This window comes from Rhinolophus hipposideros (genome assembly GCF_964194185.1).
Source record: "Rhinolophus hipposideros genome assembly, chromosome: 2".
Lineage (NCBI taxonomy): Eukaryota > Metazoa > Chordata > Mammalia > Chiroptera > Rhinolophidae > Rhinolophus > Rhinolophus hipposideros.
In genome coordinates, this window is record NC_138048.1 from 14,733,832 (window position 1) to 14,751,436 (window position 17,605).

Consider the following 17,605-nt stretch of genomic DNA (forward strand, 5'->3'; position numbering starts at 1 on the left):
AACATAGTCAATTATATGGTAATAACTATGTATAGTGCCAGGTGGGTACTAGACACTCAGCAGGAACATTTCTTAAATTATATGTCTAATTTATACTTCTTAAATGTCTAACCACTATGCTGTACACTGGAAATTAATATAATATTCAATGTCAACTGATAAATTTAAAAAGGTGGGAAAGGGAAAGGGGAATAACCACTATGCTGTACACTGGAAATTAATATAATATTCAATGTCAACTGATAAATTTAAAAAGGTGGGAAAGGGAAAGGGGGATAAGAGGTCCAATTTTTCAGATGTAAAACAAATAAGTCATGGGGATGTAATGTATAGTATGGGGAATATAGTCAATAATATTGTGATAGCATAATATGTTGTCAGATGGTTGCTGGACTTATCACGATGATCACTTCTTTAGCTATAAAAATGTTGAATAAGTATGGTGTACTCCTGAAATTAATATCATATTGCATGTTTTTAATAAAAATCTAAAACAAACAAACAAACAAAAAAAACAGCTAAAGAGAACCAACCCTAACTCCCTACCAGGAAATGGGAGGAGCTACTGGATGAACTTGAAAATCCCAACAATTCTGCTCGACAGAACTTAAAGACAGAGTGTCTGCGATTTTTATTCTTGCTATGATCATACCCTCCTCATTGCTCTCTTGGCTAATGCAAAAACATGTGCTACACGACATAAAATAAACTTTAAAAGTGTAACAAAAATTATGATGTTATTAACAAAGATTAAGATGTTATTATTAAGCTATTGATTTTTAAAGTATTTTTATTTTCATTATTTAAAAAATATAAACTTAATTATGATCCATAATGCTGGTAAAACAAATTCATCAGGAGGATTTTCTGTTGTGCTGTGACTTCTGAGATTATTATCCATAGATGCCCTGCCCCTCAGACTCCTACTATGTGACGTGCTGACATTGAGCAACACTTCTGCCCATCCTTTCAGCTTGGCCTTGAGTTTATGTCAACTCTTCTCTTACCCTTTCTAGCTTTCACAAATTTAATATCACCTTTTAAATAGCCTTTAAAAAACAAACAAACAACAAGAACAGCAACAAAAAACACAGTACCACCTGTCAATATTTCCAAAACTAGTCTTACTGGACAAGGAGAGTTCAAAATTAAATTTTCATCCTGAGTGAATATTGTGCACAGGTGCTAGTAAGTAGGTCTAATGTAATTATGAAGAACTTAAAGTGCATGTATCAATCTTTAGGTGAGCTGATTCATTTCAGACTAGCATCCACCCCTCTACGGTGTACCTTCTTGGTGAATTATTTCTCCCTGTTACACTATAAATTCCACAAAGTAAACCTGCAGCATTTTCCTTGTAAAATAAATCATTATCCTTTGTCAAAGGAGTGCATAATTGCAACAAAATAACAGTTCAAAACTGCTTGCAATTGGCTTTTTACATGTGACAAATATGGAAGAGAATAATTGCCTAAAGACAATGTATAACCTTGATTTAAATGACTTCTTATGCACACTTTGAAATTATGCAGTAAAAAATAATCTTCCTCACTCAAAATAGTTTCCCTTGCTGACAAATGAATTTGTTTAGGTTGAAAACAGTACACCACAGTACACATTTATAATTCCCTCGTCTGTTTTACAACTTCATGCATCTTATATCCACTCCCTGTTCACCTCATTGCTCTACTTTTTAATCCAAGAGATCATTTTTCATCTATGTTAACTTTTAAAAATAAGATTCAGTTCAAGTCTGAGGAAAAGAAAGTAGTAAATCATACAAACGGCAAATAAAATGAAGGTAAGAGTAGTATTCATGCCCTCTCCCTCTAAATGTCTCTACCATTCATGCTGTAGAAATAGCTACCTAGAGGGACAGATAATAGCATGAAGTGCTACCAAGTAGCACTCAATGCCCTGTATATCCTCAGATTACATATATTCCAATTAAGCAAACCCTAGTTTTGCCTTTTTTTTTTCTTTCACAACAGGCAATGATAATTCTCTGATTTTTTCCCCTGAAATGTATTTATTTATTTTTTTAAACATAACATGAGGAAGGTGTTAAAACGGGTGTAATAGCTCAATAGAATAAGTATTCCAGATTTGGGGAGGGATGAAAGCCACAGGCTGGAAATGAGATGGGATTCTCAGTGATTCTAACTCAGCGCCCTGGCCAGTGCAGGGCTTGTCATGTTTGACAAATCCGCCAGGGCCCCAAAGCATTTGCAGCTCCATAGCCTGACAGGCTGGTCAGGGGCATGAAGAACTTCACCCTGGATGATACTAGTGCTCCTTGCCTAATGGTTCTTAGTCAGCCAAGGAGATGAGGTAACGCAGTGGGATTTGGTGCAGAAAGATCCATCAGGCTGTTGTCATTAACTAAACGCACCCACCAAGCACATTATTAATTCCCTGTGATCAAGTTGGGGGGATTTTGGTGAAGGGGTCTGAATGTTTTGAGGGTTTTGTAGAGGCATTTTTGGGATTTACAAGTAATGCGGAGGGTTAGAGTCCTCACATATTTTCACGTCTCCCTATCTTAAATGTTGTTATATCACTGATCAAAATGAATGGGAAACCAAATTGGGTGTTGAGAGAGGGATGTCTTATTCTTCTTGAATAAGAAGATCATTAACCAGGAAAGAAAAATGCTAATAAGAGAGAGGGCAGACCATAAAGACTTAAAAATATTTGAGAGCTCCTATCGTGGGTTTTGATATTATTAGCTGCATTTCCTTTAAGTAAAATGCAGACTCCAGCCATTGTTAAGTTGTATTTAAAGCTTGGCAGATGGTGGTCAATTAATACATGCTTACTTGTACCAAGCTGTTGGAAAATCCAAAGTAAAAATTGCTCAGTGATGGGATATAAGTGGAGAGGAGGGTTCCAAACAGTCTGAAAAGTTTGACATGTCCATTAAAAAAGCCAAACATTTAAACATCAAAAATAGAGGGCAAAAGCAGCTGCCCAACAGGCAATGCATCTGGGCCCTTTTAGGGGAAAGACACATTAGTATAAACATCATCTGACCCTTTCAGCATTGGAATAAGAATAACTATCTCTGCCCACTCCATTTATTTTTTTTCAAACAGAAATCAGTAAGTGAATACCTAGATATCTCCACAGGGTTCTACAAGTTCTGTATGAGAGGTTTTTAAGAAATATATTAATTTTTAAAAAATAGATAACACGAGCATTTCAGGATTAAATTATTAAACTATAAAATCAAGCACAGTGAGGTACTTCAATGCTGACATTTCAATGTCATTGGATGCAGCTGGATATAAATGTCCATTCATCATTTATTCAATCAGATACATATACACATAAAGCTTTTGCTATATGCTAGACACTAGTCTAACACTGAGTATGCAAGAGTAACAGGACAGACAAAATTCTCACTCCCATAGTACATGTATATCCCATGAGAATATATGAGATATTATAAGATCTGGATAGGAAATACTCTGGATAGCAAATACTATCCAGAGAATTAAACATGGTGATGCGATAATAGAACATGCCTGAGTACAAACTCTAGATAAAGAGCTCAGCAAACCCCTCTAAGAGAAGATAGTACTTAAAATGAAACATGCACGATGAAAAGGAGTACACCAAGTGGGAAAAAATAGAGCAAAGAGAAATCCAGACAGACTAGTTAGTGCAAGGACCATCAACACCAACAAGTGTTATGTGTTAGAGGAACAGAGAAAGCATGCTGTGGCTAAGACAAGGTAAGTAAGACCATTGATATTAAATAGGTAAACAGGAACCAGGTCATGCAGGGCTCTGAGGTCCAGGACAAAGAGTTTTTGAATTATTCTAATTGCAATGAAAAGGGATCCACATTTTTAAGCTCCAATATCATTATTGAAAAGATCACTCTGTCTCCTAAGTGGATAATGGAATATTACTTGGCCATAAAAAAAGAATGAAATCTTACCATTTGTGACAACATAGAGGGTATTATGCACAGTGAAAGAAGTCAGAGAAAGACAAAATATCATATCATCTCATTTATATGTGGAATTTAAAAAACAAAATAAATGAACAAACAAAACAGAAACAGACTTGTAGACACAGAGAACAAACTTATGGTTGCCAGATGGGGAGCTGGGTGAAAAAGGGGAAAGGATTAAGAAGTACAAATTGGTAGTTACATATAGTCATGAGGATGTAAAGTACAGCGTAGGGAATATAGTCAATAACATTGTAATAACTGTGTATGGTGGTAGGTGGGTACAGACTAATCAGGGGGATCTCTGTAAATTATGTGGATGTATGACCACTGTGCTATACACCTGAAACTAATATAAAATAATGTTGGATGTTGGCAGTTAAAAATAAGTAAATAAATAAAATAAAATATAATAATGTCTTCTGATATTTTAGTACTAATTTATACAGATTCACTTTAATTGGTCAAATTCCACTTCTAAATTTCTTAGCATAATTAGGAACATTTTGTACCACAAATTATTTATACATTCTCTTCTTCTTGAATAGTCATTTTTTAATATATATTTTATTATTTTTCGTAGGCTTTGTTAGATGTTCTTAAAATTTAAATAAGTGATTAGTTTCAGGTGAAGTACTACTGGAAAGGTCGGTTTCCTTTTATTAAGTACTTTTTGTTCTATGATTGTTTTGCATCAAAATATCATTCGTCATTCCCCCACTGTCCTCACCCTTTATACACAAATTGTAATTAAACTTTCACCAGCTACTTTGCAGTTAAATTGTTTCTTACAACTTGTTAAAGAAATATAGTGTTGCTTTTATATAAATAAATTCCTAGTATTTTTTTTCTTTTTTGATGTAAAACGTTTTTTTGATGTAAAACGTGGTTTTATTTAGCCTTTTAGCTCTCAAATAAATATGTTTGAAATGTAATTTACTACTAACAGTTGAATGCTTTGAACAAGTCATAATACATTATATTCTTGGTCATAGAATAGAGGGAAAGATGGAAAGGAAATTTCTTGCTACTATTTTTAAAGTGTGATTTTAAAAAACTCAGATGCACAGCTGAAGCTGGGAAAAATAAGTATTTAAAAATGATGACATTCTATCTGGATTTTCCTTGATGGTGATAAAAGATGATTTAATGAAAGTTTCCAATATGAAAAAATCCATTTCCGTAAATTACATATTTCTTTGATTAATATTAAGACATGGTTTTTTTTTGGTTTGTTTGTTTTTGTTTTTGTTTTTGTTTTTTAACCAGTTGCTGTTAGTGATGTGTCAGCCTTAGGCAAGGCAGAAGGTTGCCCTCATGAACTGGTGATGGTGTTGCCCTCATTGTTGCCCTTTCACTCCTAGTCTCCACTGAGAATCTTGAAAGACTTTTTAATGATATGAGTCCCATCACCTCATTCCTCTGCTTTACATTTTCCTGTTTTGTTATCGTTGTTTTGTTCTGTTTTGATTTGTTTTGTTTGTTTTTTTAACATAAAATTCAACTCTTTACCAGGGCCTATCAGTTTTTATGCATTTTGTCTCTTTTCCCTTCTCAATTTCATCTCCCACCAGTTTTTTCCCAGTTTACTAAAGCTTTAAACACACTGGCCTTCTTTCTATTAATGGGAAATAAATCTACTGGCTCCTACCTTGAACTTGCTTTCCTTTCTTTTTGGAAGACATGATCCCAGTTCTGCTTGTCCTCATCACATATGTCTTCATTTGACTGTCATCTCTTCACAGACATATGCCCTGACCACCATATCCAAAGTCAACCCATTACCTTTCACTGTTTTAACAAATTATATCTATCTTTTTTTTTCTAGTTTTTTTTTCTTTATTCTTATCACCACTAGGAACTATTTTGTTTTGAATTTTATATTTACTTCTACTTGAAGTTATTATTTATTTATCCATTGTCAAAACATACTTCTATGTAACTGGTGCCTAAAGCAGTGCCTGCCATAAGGAAGATAACATTTATTAAAGCAATAACTGATGAATAGTTGAAAGATATTAAAAGCTTTTAATCTTAGCAAATGTAGTAAAATGAGTATCATCTTCAGCTCGCAAAGGCTAATGGAATTCTCACATGAAACCCTTTTTTAAAACTGCCATTAAAATGCTAATTTATTGCTATGTTAATGTATTGTGATGAAGTATATACTTTTTCTGATCACCTAACTAGGTAGCAAGAAAATCCTCAGATAATTGTAGGAAAGGAAGATGAGAACTATAATGTATATAAAAATCTAACATGTTCTGGAATTTTGAAAAATTTAGTTTATCAATCAGACATATTTCATTAAATAGAAGTAACTACTCTGTGAGCTACACCCAGCTCTCCCCGGCCTCCATCCTTTAGACATTTTGGGATGACTTGGCATGTGGTAAATGCATTGGGCAAAGAAAATATTTTTCCCATCCTCCAAAAGGAAGCCAACTGCACTAGAGAGCACTGCTTGCGAATGGAGCATGTCTCCAAGGTAGACTTTATTTCCTTCTACAAGTAAAGAAATTGAGTCTCAAAGGGGCCAATAACTTCTCTAAAGTTCAAGGGCGTGGTTGTCAGAACAAGAATTCAGCTCTCTTCAGACATGTTCTCCTCACAGTGCCAGGCTTTGCTATCACCTGGATCGCCTCCTCAGTATCTTTTCTGGGATGTCCTCCGCACAAATCACAGGGCTAAAAACAAACTCAGTGCTCCTCTTCATATTTGCTCTGTTTTAAAAAGTGAAGTTTCTATTTACCTAGTGGATTATTCCCCATAGAAATATCCAACTAGTTATCAAACTCTATGCATCCTTCTTTCTAACTATCCCTTGTTTCTGTCACACCTTTGTCAAGAGCCAGGCTTCATTCACTTAACCACTGGCAGAGTTCAGTCTTTCATTGTTCTTTCCAGATTCAGCATAGAATTAGAACTTCAGCACCCCTCCAAATTCTACTCTCATTAATGACACTGACCTTGCTAAAGGAAACGTGAATATTCACTTATTTCCCTTAAAATAGTACTATGTCTTCCAATAAAAGTCCAAATACTTTAGAAGAACTTTAGAAGACCTTAATTTTTAGGGCCCTATCTTCTGCTCAAGTACCACACAACCACCATTGCCTCCAGTCACGTTGCTTTGCTTGCAGTTCCTCATGTATACATAATACCATTCTAAATTTCCATTTTTTCCTACTTGTTGTCCCGTCAGTCTAGATTTCTCATCTTCTCTAGAAAGTTCTACTGTTCTTTCAGTTATCAACTCAAATGTCCAATCTTTTGAGAATGTTCCTGGACCTCTACATTTGAAATTGGGATCTCTTTCTTCAATTTCTCTTCAGCTTTGAATACCTATTTCTCAGCATTTATATACTTCACTGAAAGAAAACAGTTGATTAAACACTAAACTCTTGAGGGCAGTAATGATTCTCTTTCAACTGAGTGCCCCAAGATCCCAAGTACCTGTCACAATGCCTAGTATGGAGGATCTTACTATGTTTTGATTGAAATCATTTAAAAAATATGTGAATAAAAAAAGGTACTTTTCTATAATTCACAATTTTGTCTGGTAACAGTCTTAGTATGAAAAGGAAAAGAAAAGGCACCAGCTGTGATAATCACTCTGTTTCTGCTAAATCCAGTTATCTTTGCCATTACCTCCAGGTTTAAATTCAACTGGCTTCTGGGTGGTCTAACTGCTACTTCATTTTTGTTCCTGCTGTGTTCTGCCTCAGAAATATGGCTCCCTAAGCTTCATGTCTGCATCATCACAGGATCTCAGGAAAGTTGGGTTTGAAAACATTATGAAGTTATCTAGTCCAGTCTTCAAATGAGCCCAAGTCATCTATTTTGACAAGTGTAATATTCAATGATAATTCATTACCTATCTGTAAATGTGTTGTGACAAATTTTATGGAAGTAATGAAATTTTAGTAATCCAAGACAGTTCCACTATGATCTCTGCTGTTGAATATGTTTTCTTGATGATAAGAAACCCAGGGAGAAGAGATTAAAACTATTTTAATGATATTGAGGGGTGGGGGCTGTTCAGATTTATGATATGCTAATAAATTGGCTACAAGTTAAAACAAAGGAAGAGTATATGAAAATGGTTGTTATAAAACAGAACCATAGTAAAAGATTTGCTAATAGTTTTATGATTGAGATTTTGTATCAAGGGCTTTTTTTTTTTCACTTAGCAATGGCTATAATCAAAATAAATAAATGTGTCACTATTCATGCAACAGGAGAAAAAAAAGGTAAATAACACATTTAAATAATTGAAAGTTCTTAGGAAAGGTTAAGGGAGCAAAGTTTGTAATATTCCCTTAATGAGTTTCTTTCTTCAGTTTAAGACCCAGATAAATAAATGTGATCATTCCAACCAATTACATGAATATATCTTAAGCTTTCTCACTTTTACCATTCTTCTTTGTTATTCTTAACTCACCAAATTTTCCTTCTTTCTAAATCACATATGAAAAGCCATTAAATAGTGTTGTTACTCTACTTTAGCAATTTTGTATTAATTTTAGTGAATACTGAGTTAGAAATAATAATTACAACACAAAAATGGTATTTAGAGTTCTATAGTTAAAGGGCTTCAAAAAATCTTTTTTTCTGATTGCATAATATTAGCTCCAATTCTATAGCCTTATATGTTAAAACTTATTCTTGAATGAAACGAGAATAGGAGTAATTCTGAAAGTCAATATAAAAAAGTTATTCCAATGACCGAATTTTCTCATAATCTTCCAACTTTACTGTCATTTTTAAAGCTCAGACTCTCATAATCTTTTATGTGTACAATGTGATATCTCATGTCCAGTGCAAAAATATATACTATAACATTTTAAAAATATGTTTTGCCATAGCAACACTTCTCATTTTGTTATCTCATTAACTCAACAATTGATACTGAATGACAGCTGGTAAATGCATTTTCAGGAAAGATTTCAAGAGAATCAAGCTTGCAAATGTACACTTTAGTCCTACTTCTGGAATATTTCCCCCTTTTGATCACATCTGATCATTTTACTTTATTGTGGGCCTTATACAACTTCTCTCATATGGAGAAATCTTAGATGGACTTAGTGCTTCTTGTATTTTGAAAACAAAGATACATTGTTATTTATTCCTTTCTTTCACATACTCTAACATCGATACATGATTTGATTATCAAAATAATATGAATCCTACATGCGAAATGAGAAAAGATGAAGGAACATATCTCTATGATTAAGGGGAAAACACATTATCACTAGTAAGCTCTAACTTTTCGTGATGAAAATGTAAAATGGTAGATAATGGTATAGCAGAGATGATGGGGATTTACCCAGGATAGATTTCACTAAGGGCCCTACACCTTATGCTGAATAATCAATTTCACTTACCTCAATTATAAGTGCCCATTTTAAGCCTCCCAACAATGTAATTTCTTTAAATAGATATACTAAAATGATAACTGACTTTTATCATGGCTTAAATCTCTTTTCTGTCCCCACTGAGCTGTGATCCAAAAGGAAAAACAAGAAACAATGACTAAATATTATACAAAAAAACAGCAATTGTGTGTTTTTGGACATATTTCTTTATTATGTCCTCATTTATTCATCAAGTAAATGAAACCAGTGAGAAATGATATCAGACATTTCTGTGACAATGTGTCCTTAAAAGCCAGAGATGCAGGCATACACCGGTGACTTGGAGAAAAGTTTCCAGAATGACTGATCATGACGAACTACTGTTGAGTTGCTCTTGCTTTTCTCATTAAAACTTTCAAGGTGAATGAATATGTGCTCCTAAAATATCACCATTTAAAATCCTGCTTGTTGGAAACATTTTACAGTCAGCCCATTGATACCATCTTAACCGATACACAGCTGGAACTTCTCCCATATGAGTTTAATGACTTTTTCCTTTAATACTCCACCTCCTTCAGTTCCGCCTTTCTAGACAGCACAACATACTGCGCGGTGATTTATACCAGGGTACAGGCTGTTCCTGCCTTTTCTTTGTCCAGATTGTATGAAGGTCACAGTGAACAACAACTTCTCTTATGTACTTATGCAGTATTACAGAAGCCAGGGCTTGTCTCAGCTTGAGTTTATTATTTGGAGATTTGAGTCCTGACTTCTTTAGCTGCTTGATTTATTTTTTGCCTTCCCCTGAATTAAAAATTCAACTGCTTCCTACATATTTCACTGTGTGTTTTCATCAAGTTTTTAAGTTGTATTTGCTTTTTGACTTGCCTCTCCCATGACATTAAGAAGAATGTAAATTCCACTGAGTTTCTTTATCATATTAAATAAATACCATCTTCATATTAAACACAAATCCAGTTCTCCATCCATCAGGTTTCTTCTATCCTTCTCTTTAAGAAACTTGAAAGTTCAACATTGGAAGGGAACTAAGTCTCATCAACCTTGGGACCCATTTAATGCTTAAACATCTGGAGTGCTGTTCAAACATGTCCTGTTTTGCAGAACTCATTTATTTCCTCACAAACAATATGTTTCATTCCCCAAAGGCTCTTATTGTTAAAAGATCTATCTTTCAATCAAGACTAAAACTATTACTTTCATCCACCATTTTTTTGTACCTTTCAAACAATGTAGAACTTTCTACCTTCTCTTCTCTAGAACACCCCTTGGAAAAAGTTTTTATACTTTTTTCCCTCTACCTGCTCCAAATACTTACATCTACCACCAGATTATCAAGCAGGTTCCCAGGGTTAAAACCTCTTCTTAATTTGTCTAAGTTATCAGCCTTCCTAATGTATAAAATCAATAAAATATACTGTTGTATATAGAGCAGAATATAATTATGTCATCATTTCTTACATTCTATGTATCATACTGTAATAAATGTAAACTAAGCTTAGAATAACCTTTTTGGGGGAAGGTATATCATGTTGTAATTTCTTACCAATTAAAATCACTGAAGTCAAATTACATAACTTCTATCCTATAGAATCTAGGTGGGGTTTTGTACCCAAACTAGAATGTTACACCTATTTTGATTATATTTCACCTCGTTAGGTTTGACCTAATTTTTCCTAGAGACCCACATCAAATCACCCAATTAAAGCACAGGGGAAACTTGGGTGAGACATGACTTAGTCAAGCTATGGTGCAGGAGAAAGGAATGAAGCAATGAAAAAAAAGAAAGAAACAATTTCCCTAGCCTTTAGACTAGAAAATATATGTTCTTTCGCATATGGTAGAAAACAGGTAAATACAGTGTGCGAACCTACAATTTAATTAACTATGTGTTAATTATTGTATAAACCTAATAAAACATTAAATCCTGGCCCTCATAATAAACATTTATTTATGAGTCAGCATCACAATTATTAAACATAAAATCAAAATATTTAGTCATAGAGTTTGTTATGTCTGTGTGTTGAACATAAGATAACCCAGGGAAGACAGGTTACATAATTCATGTAGCATTTAGATAACATTACCCATATGCAGTCTTAGGTCTTTCTGTACACGTAAGAACAAGAAAGTAAAAAAAGCATGGCAATTTTTTTTTGTAAATAAAGGAATGTAAATTTTCTGTTGGCATGAGAGGTAAGACAAGGTGGGCATGAGTCCAATTATTTTACTAAAAGGAAAAAAAACAAAAAGTTTTATTTAAAAACAATTTATTGAGCACCTACCATAGACTGTATCCAGCACTATTCTAGTCCCTAGGCAAACAGAAGAGGCAGTGACTCCTCAGAGGGGGAAATAAACAAATTGAATAGTTAATGTTGAAAGTTAGAGGGAAAACAGCAGGGGATGTGGATAAAGTAAGCCAGTGATCCCCAGCTGGTAGACATGATATTTGTTTTTTAAACAGGGACATATAGCAAGAGTGAGAAGAAACAATTGGGTATTATTTAAAAGAGATGAAGAAGCCACTCGAGGCAGTGTCTGGGAGAACAGCATCCCAGGCAGAATGAGCAGCCAGTGCAGAGGTTGGCACCTTCCTGGGGTGTTCATAAATGCAAGAACACAACTGTGTGTTGAACATAATGATCAAGAGGCAAATAATAAGGAAATGTCAGAGATATAATGGTGGCCCCAATTATAGGGCTTTTTGAAAGGACTTTGGCTTTCATTCTGAGTAAAGTGAGAAGGCACTGAAGGGTTATGATAAAAAATGTGATAGAATTTGACTTACATTTTAAGAAGATTACTCTGGCTGCTCTATTGAGCTTAGATTGGAATGGGACAGCATGAGATTGGAATCAATGAGAAAAAATGGGAATAAGATTGCAAAAATGTACATGAGCAATAGTGGTGTCTTAAAATAGGGTAGTGGCACTAGAGCTGGTGAAGAGTTGTCAAAATCCTGAATATATTTGGAAGGGAGAACATATATTAATATAAATTACATTGGAAAGCTTTTGAGAAAAATAATAAAATCCATGTAGGTCTTTATTCCCTTAATCTTATCCCCAGGTGATGTCTAAAGAAATCAATATACAGAATAGTAAGAACTCCAAAAAAATTACAGAGCCAGGAATTTTTCATAATATCAGCAAATCAATCTTTGATCAAGTTAAGAGCAAATACAGTTTGTCTGCTCTTGTCATATGCATTGTTTATAATATGCTAAATATCTTCTCAGTGTTATAATTACAGGATGAGTTAAACTAAACACGTCAAATTTCAGGAAACATAAAAACAAAAAGAGAAAGCAATTTAATGCTTATAAAATTGTATACATGATTTTTAAATATAAAATCTCATAGTCTTGTCCTTGAGGCCCAAAATCAAACCCTACTTCTTTTCCCTCTTTTCCTCATGTTTTCACTGTATTGAAACATGTCTATTTGCTCAAAGTAGGGGAACATTTACTATTGCTTTTTGTTAAATGTTGACTGATATAATAAGTTTAATTTATAGTCTAAAATTAAGAAAAAGGGGGTAAATTGCAAACAACAAAATTAAGTTCTGTTTTCCTGGACCTTTGAGACCTAGCCTCTGCTAGGCAGCCTTCTCAATGGTTGCCAGTGATCCCCAGCTGCTCAGCAGTAGCCACATTCTGTGTTATTCTTTCACCTTGAGTGTGAGCTACATATACTGACTTGCTTGTAATGAATGGAATCTAGCAAAAGTGATGAGGTGTCGCCCCTGTGATTAGGTTACAAAAGACTATGACTTCCATCTCGCTAGCATATTTTCTTTTTTTTAAATCTTTTTATATTTTAACTTTTATTATTTGTGTTTTTCCAGGACCTGTCAACTCCAAGTCAAGTAGTTTTTTCAATCTAGTTGTGGAAGGTGCAGCTCACAATGGCCCACATGGGGATCGAACCGGCAACCTCGTTGTTAAGAACACCGCGCTCTAACCAACTGAGCTAACCGGCTGTCCCACATTTTTTCTTAATAGTGCTTTTTCTTGTCCTCTCACTACCTTGTTGGTATAGAATCCAAAGCTCTAAGGAAAGCTCACATAACGTGAATGGAAAAGAACCTCTAACCAACAGCTCCTAAAGAACTGAGGCTTCAGCACAACGACCTATGAGACACTGAAACCTCCAGTGACTATGGACTCCAGCTACAGAGACAACAGTAGCTTTGTGATAGTTCCAGAATCAGAAGATCCACTAAGAGGAACCTGGTTTCCTGACCCAGAAATCTGTGAGATGATGAATGTGTATTATTTTTAAGCTGGTAAACTTGAAGCTGCTATTATGCAGTGATAGACAACAATACGCAGCTCTTTTAGCCCATGGGTGTTTTTAGAACTGCCAAAACAACAGTGAATAAATATTGTTAAGTACATTGTCCATTGCTTTAATGTTCTGTTTTAATTTAATGCCATTCATAAGGGGTAATGGTCAACTGTAAAAGGTGCAGCAGCAAAGTAGGCTTCTGAGAATAATAAACTCAAAATCATCAGGTTGAACCGATGAGTCAGTCAGAATGAACAAATATTCAACAGTTGAAATGTAAGCTACAGCTTTCCATTTTACTTAATACTTACAGCTACAAAATAAAAGTATGACAGGATCATTAGGATTCTGCACTGTTGATATGTTTTATGATCTCGAAACTCATTAAACTCAGAGAAGTATGTTATGCACCCTCAAGAATGTAAGGGATGGAAAAAAGTACCCTTGTTTAATATTTCTTTTACTGTTTCCATTTATCAATTGCTAAAATTAACTGGTCATAGGCCAAATTCTATTAAACAAAAAGATTGTCATTCTATGAATCTACAACTTTCTTTATGGCAGGTAAAATACCTTTTCTATATTATACCTTAAAGTTATCCAAGTAACATGTCATAAGGAAAATTTAATATAAATATTGAGTAAACATATGAGTAACTTGTTCTGTGAGGAGCCTGGCCCATCCCTAGTTATACTCAATGCCAAGATTATAAAGAAGGATCTGTCCTAAATATTTGGTTTTTACAACTCAGTGAAATAGTCTTGCTTTATATGCAATTCACTGTAACAGTAAGTTCTTGTGTAAGTTTAAAATAGAATGGTATTTTCAACACAACTAGCTAGTACCCATTAACAGTGGAAAATGGGGTAACTTAAAAGTTACTTCTCAAGCCTGTTTTTCAAAGTCTTTCACACGACATTTGTTCAGTTGAGCTTCATTTTTCCACATTAGTTCTTCCAACTACAATTCTCAAAATTTAGAAGGCTTCTTTATACTACAGACCATAGTTAGATTATTTAGAAACCTGCTACTGCCAGTTGTTATGTGATCTTAGGTGAGTTACCTGATATTTTTGAAATTTAATTTCCTTATCTCTAAAATAGGGGTCATAAACCCTAGTACATAGGGTTTTATTATTTCATGATGATGCTAGATAATAATGAGATTCAAACTTAATTCTTAATTTTAAAGCATAAAATTATTATTATATTATATATGTTCCACTATGATAGGGTAGGAATGTTTATGTGAACACTTGCTCTCTTGAATTTATATGTTCTTCATTTAATGAAGAAAAATAAATTATTATATTCAACCCATATTAGAGTTAGTAGTAGAATGATGATTATAACATGCATCATCTATTAATATATTATTAGAACACATCATAGAAATTTAACTTATTTTAATAGCACCAGTAATATTAAGGGATATGAGTTAATGTCCCCTACAAATGATGAACTAACAGTAAGTGATACAAATATGTTGAATTAAAATAGCACCTTGTTGGCCTGTCCGGTGGCTCAGGCGGTTAGAGCTCCATGCTCCTAACTCCGAAGGCTGCGGTTCGATTCCCACATGGGCCAGTGGGCTCTCAACCACAAGGCTGCTGGTTCAACTCCTCAAGTCCCGCAAGGGATGGTGGGCTGCGCCCTCTGCAACTAGCAATGACAACTGGACCTGGAGCTGAGCTGCGCCCTCCACAACTAGGACTGAAAGGACAACAATTTGAAGCTGAGCGACACCCTCCACAACTAAGACGGAAAGGACAACAACTTGACTTGGAAAAAGTCCTGGAAGTACACACTGTTCCCCAATAAGGCCCTCTTCCCTTTCCCCAATAAAATCTAAAAAAAAAAAAAAAAAAAAGTTCTGTCTGAGAAAGGTTGGGAGAATCTGGCAAAATAGGTAGCTCAAATATCACTTTACAACAGCACAACAATTTGAAATATGCAAGTGGATTAACTCAGAATGAATAAAGCTAATAAATGATTAAAAAAATAAAAATAGCACATTGTGTTACTTGGATTCATGACTTTCAATTCAATCTCAAAAGAAATGACTTGAAATAGAAATATTTGCACTTTTCTCATGAAGCTCACTAAATCTTTAGCCCTGGATTAGCTCTTGCCATACACCCTAGAGAAAGTATTCCTCTGAGTTTTATCACCATTTCACTAGAGATAAAAAAAAAAAAAAAAAAAAAAAAAAATTAAAAAAAGACCAGGTGGGCATACCCAAAGCATAATTTTTCTTGAGTGAAAAGGGAGGAGAGACCTCTGGGATTCTTGTATTCTGCTTTTAGATTACCAAGAAAAGATGTATATGGTCAGACTGGATTTGCTAAAGAACAGTAGCTAAGTAATAATGAATGCATGAATATAAATCAAGGGTCAGTCAGTTTCTGGCACTGTAGGCTCATTGGGAATATTATTAAACCCATCATTTACTACAGAGGATTTGGGCTAAATAATGCTTTCCAGACTACCAGTTTGGTATTCTTAATATTTTCTAAACAATAGTGTCTATTATGATGTCCATAAAAGGGCCATTAAAATGAAAAGTAGATTTTAGGTAAGTTTTTCTTTTCAAAAAGTTAAGTTGATCCATATATGTCATATATATATATATATATATATATATATATATATATATATATATATACACACACACATACATACATATACATATACATATATACACATATAATAGGGGTCACATATATGTACATATATATATACACATATATATGTATACACGCACACACATATATATATACATATATATGACTTATGATTAGAGCTGCCAGAATAAAGGCATTTCTGTCTCACTGTCTTCTCTAAAACCTATCAAAACTACAAAATGCAGGAAGCTCAAATAAGAATTTTCTGTTCAGTGAAAACATGAAAAGCCCACTTAACTCAAATGCTAATGTATAAGTAAGCTGCCAAGAACAGTGATGGTGGAACCAATCTGTGACATCATGCTTAGACTATGTCTGTGATGATATCTGCATCTGTGTTTGCATCTATACAGGTCACTATACACAAAAGCAGATAGCACAGATCTAGAATGCCGATGACGAAAACAATCGATGATTGATTGCTTATTTAAGTATCTGAATGGGTTATGGAAAAAGGTGTGCACCTTATCCACACAGCAGTGGCAGAGAGTAAGACCAAATAAGGAACAGATATTCACATGAACAGGTTATAAATTGGAGGGAGCGAAGGGGACAATCTGTATCACAAAAGCTGGCCACAGACCACCAGAGATATTTGAAAAATAGAAGACATCAAAAACAAAAGTTATGAAAGAATGACTTGCTGTGGTCCAAGCTTACTTCCTTTTTGCCCAAAATGCTCTGAGCATTGAGTGGCTGATGCTGTATACATAAGCTCAGAGTAACAGGGAACAAAAAATATTCTGAGAAATATTTCCATCCCATCTTATTTTTCAGCAAAGAGGTGATCCTGGCAGAATAGACTCCATTAAAAATTGAGTCAAAATCAGAAGGACTTTTTACCTAAGCTGGATAAATGTATAATAACATAAAAGGAGCAATGTATCCCAAAAATGGAGAGTAAAAAGGGTATCATTAAAATAAGAATGTGTGATAAAAAAAAACTTTCACATAAATACTATCAAAGAAATCTTAACAAATGTGTCTGAAGACAAAATATCAAAGATAATAAATAAACTAAAAATTAAGACAACAAAAAGATTATAAAGTAAACTAAGAGAAAAATAAGAAAACATAGAAAAGGAAAACAAAACAAACCTGGGAAGAAAAACCATTTTACAAAGAACAAGAATTATGATGAATGTAGCTGGAAACATAGGCTTGGAAATAGAAAAGGAGTTGAGAAATAGGAGCCAAAGAAGTGTATTCAAACATTCAGTAGCGGCAGGCCACTTTCAAATATCTTGGCCCTGTTTAAGACTTGGACTTGCATCAGACCCTGGTAAAGCCCAT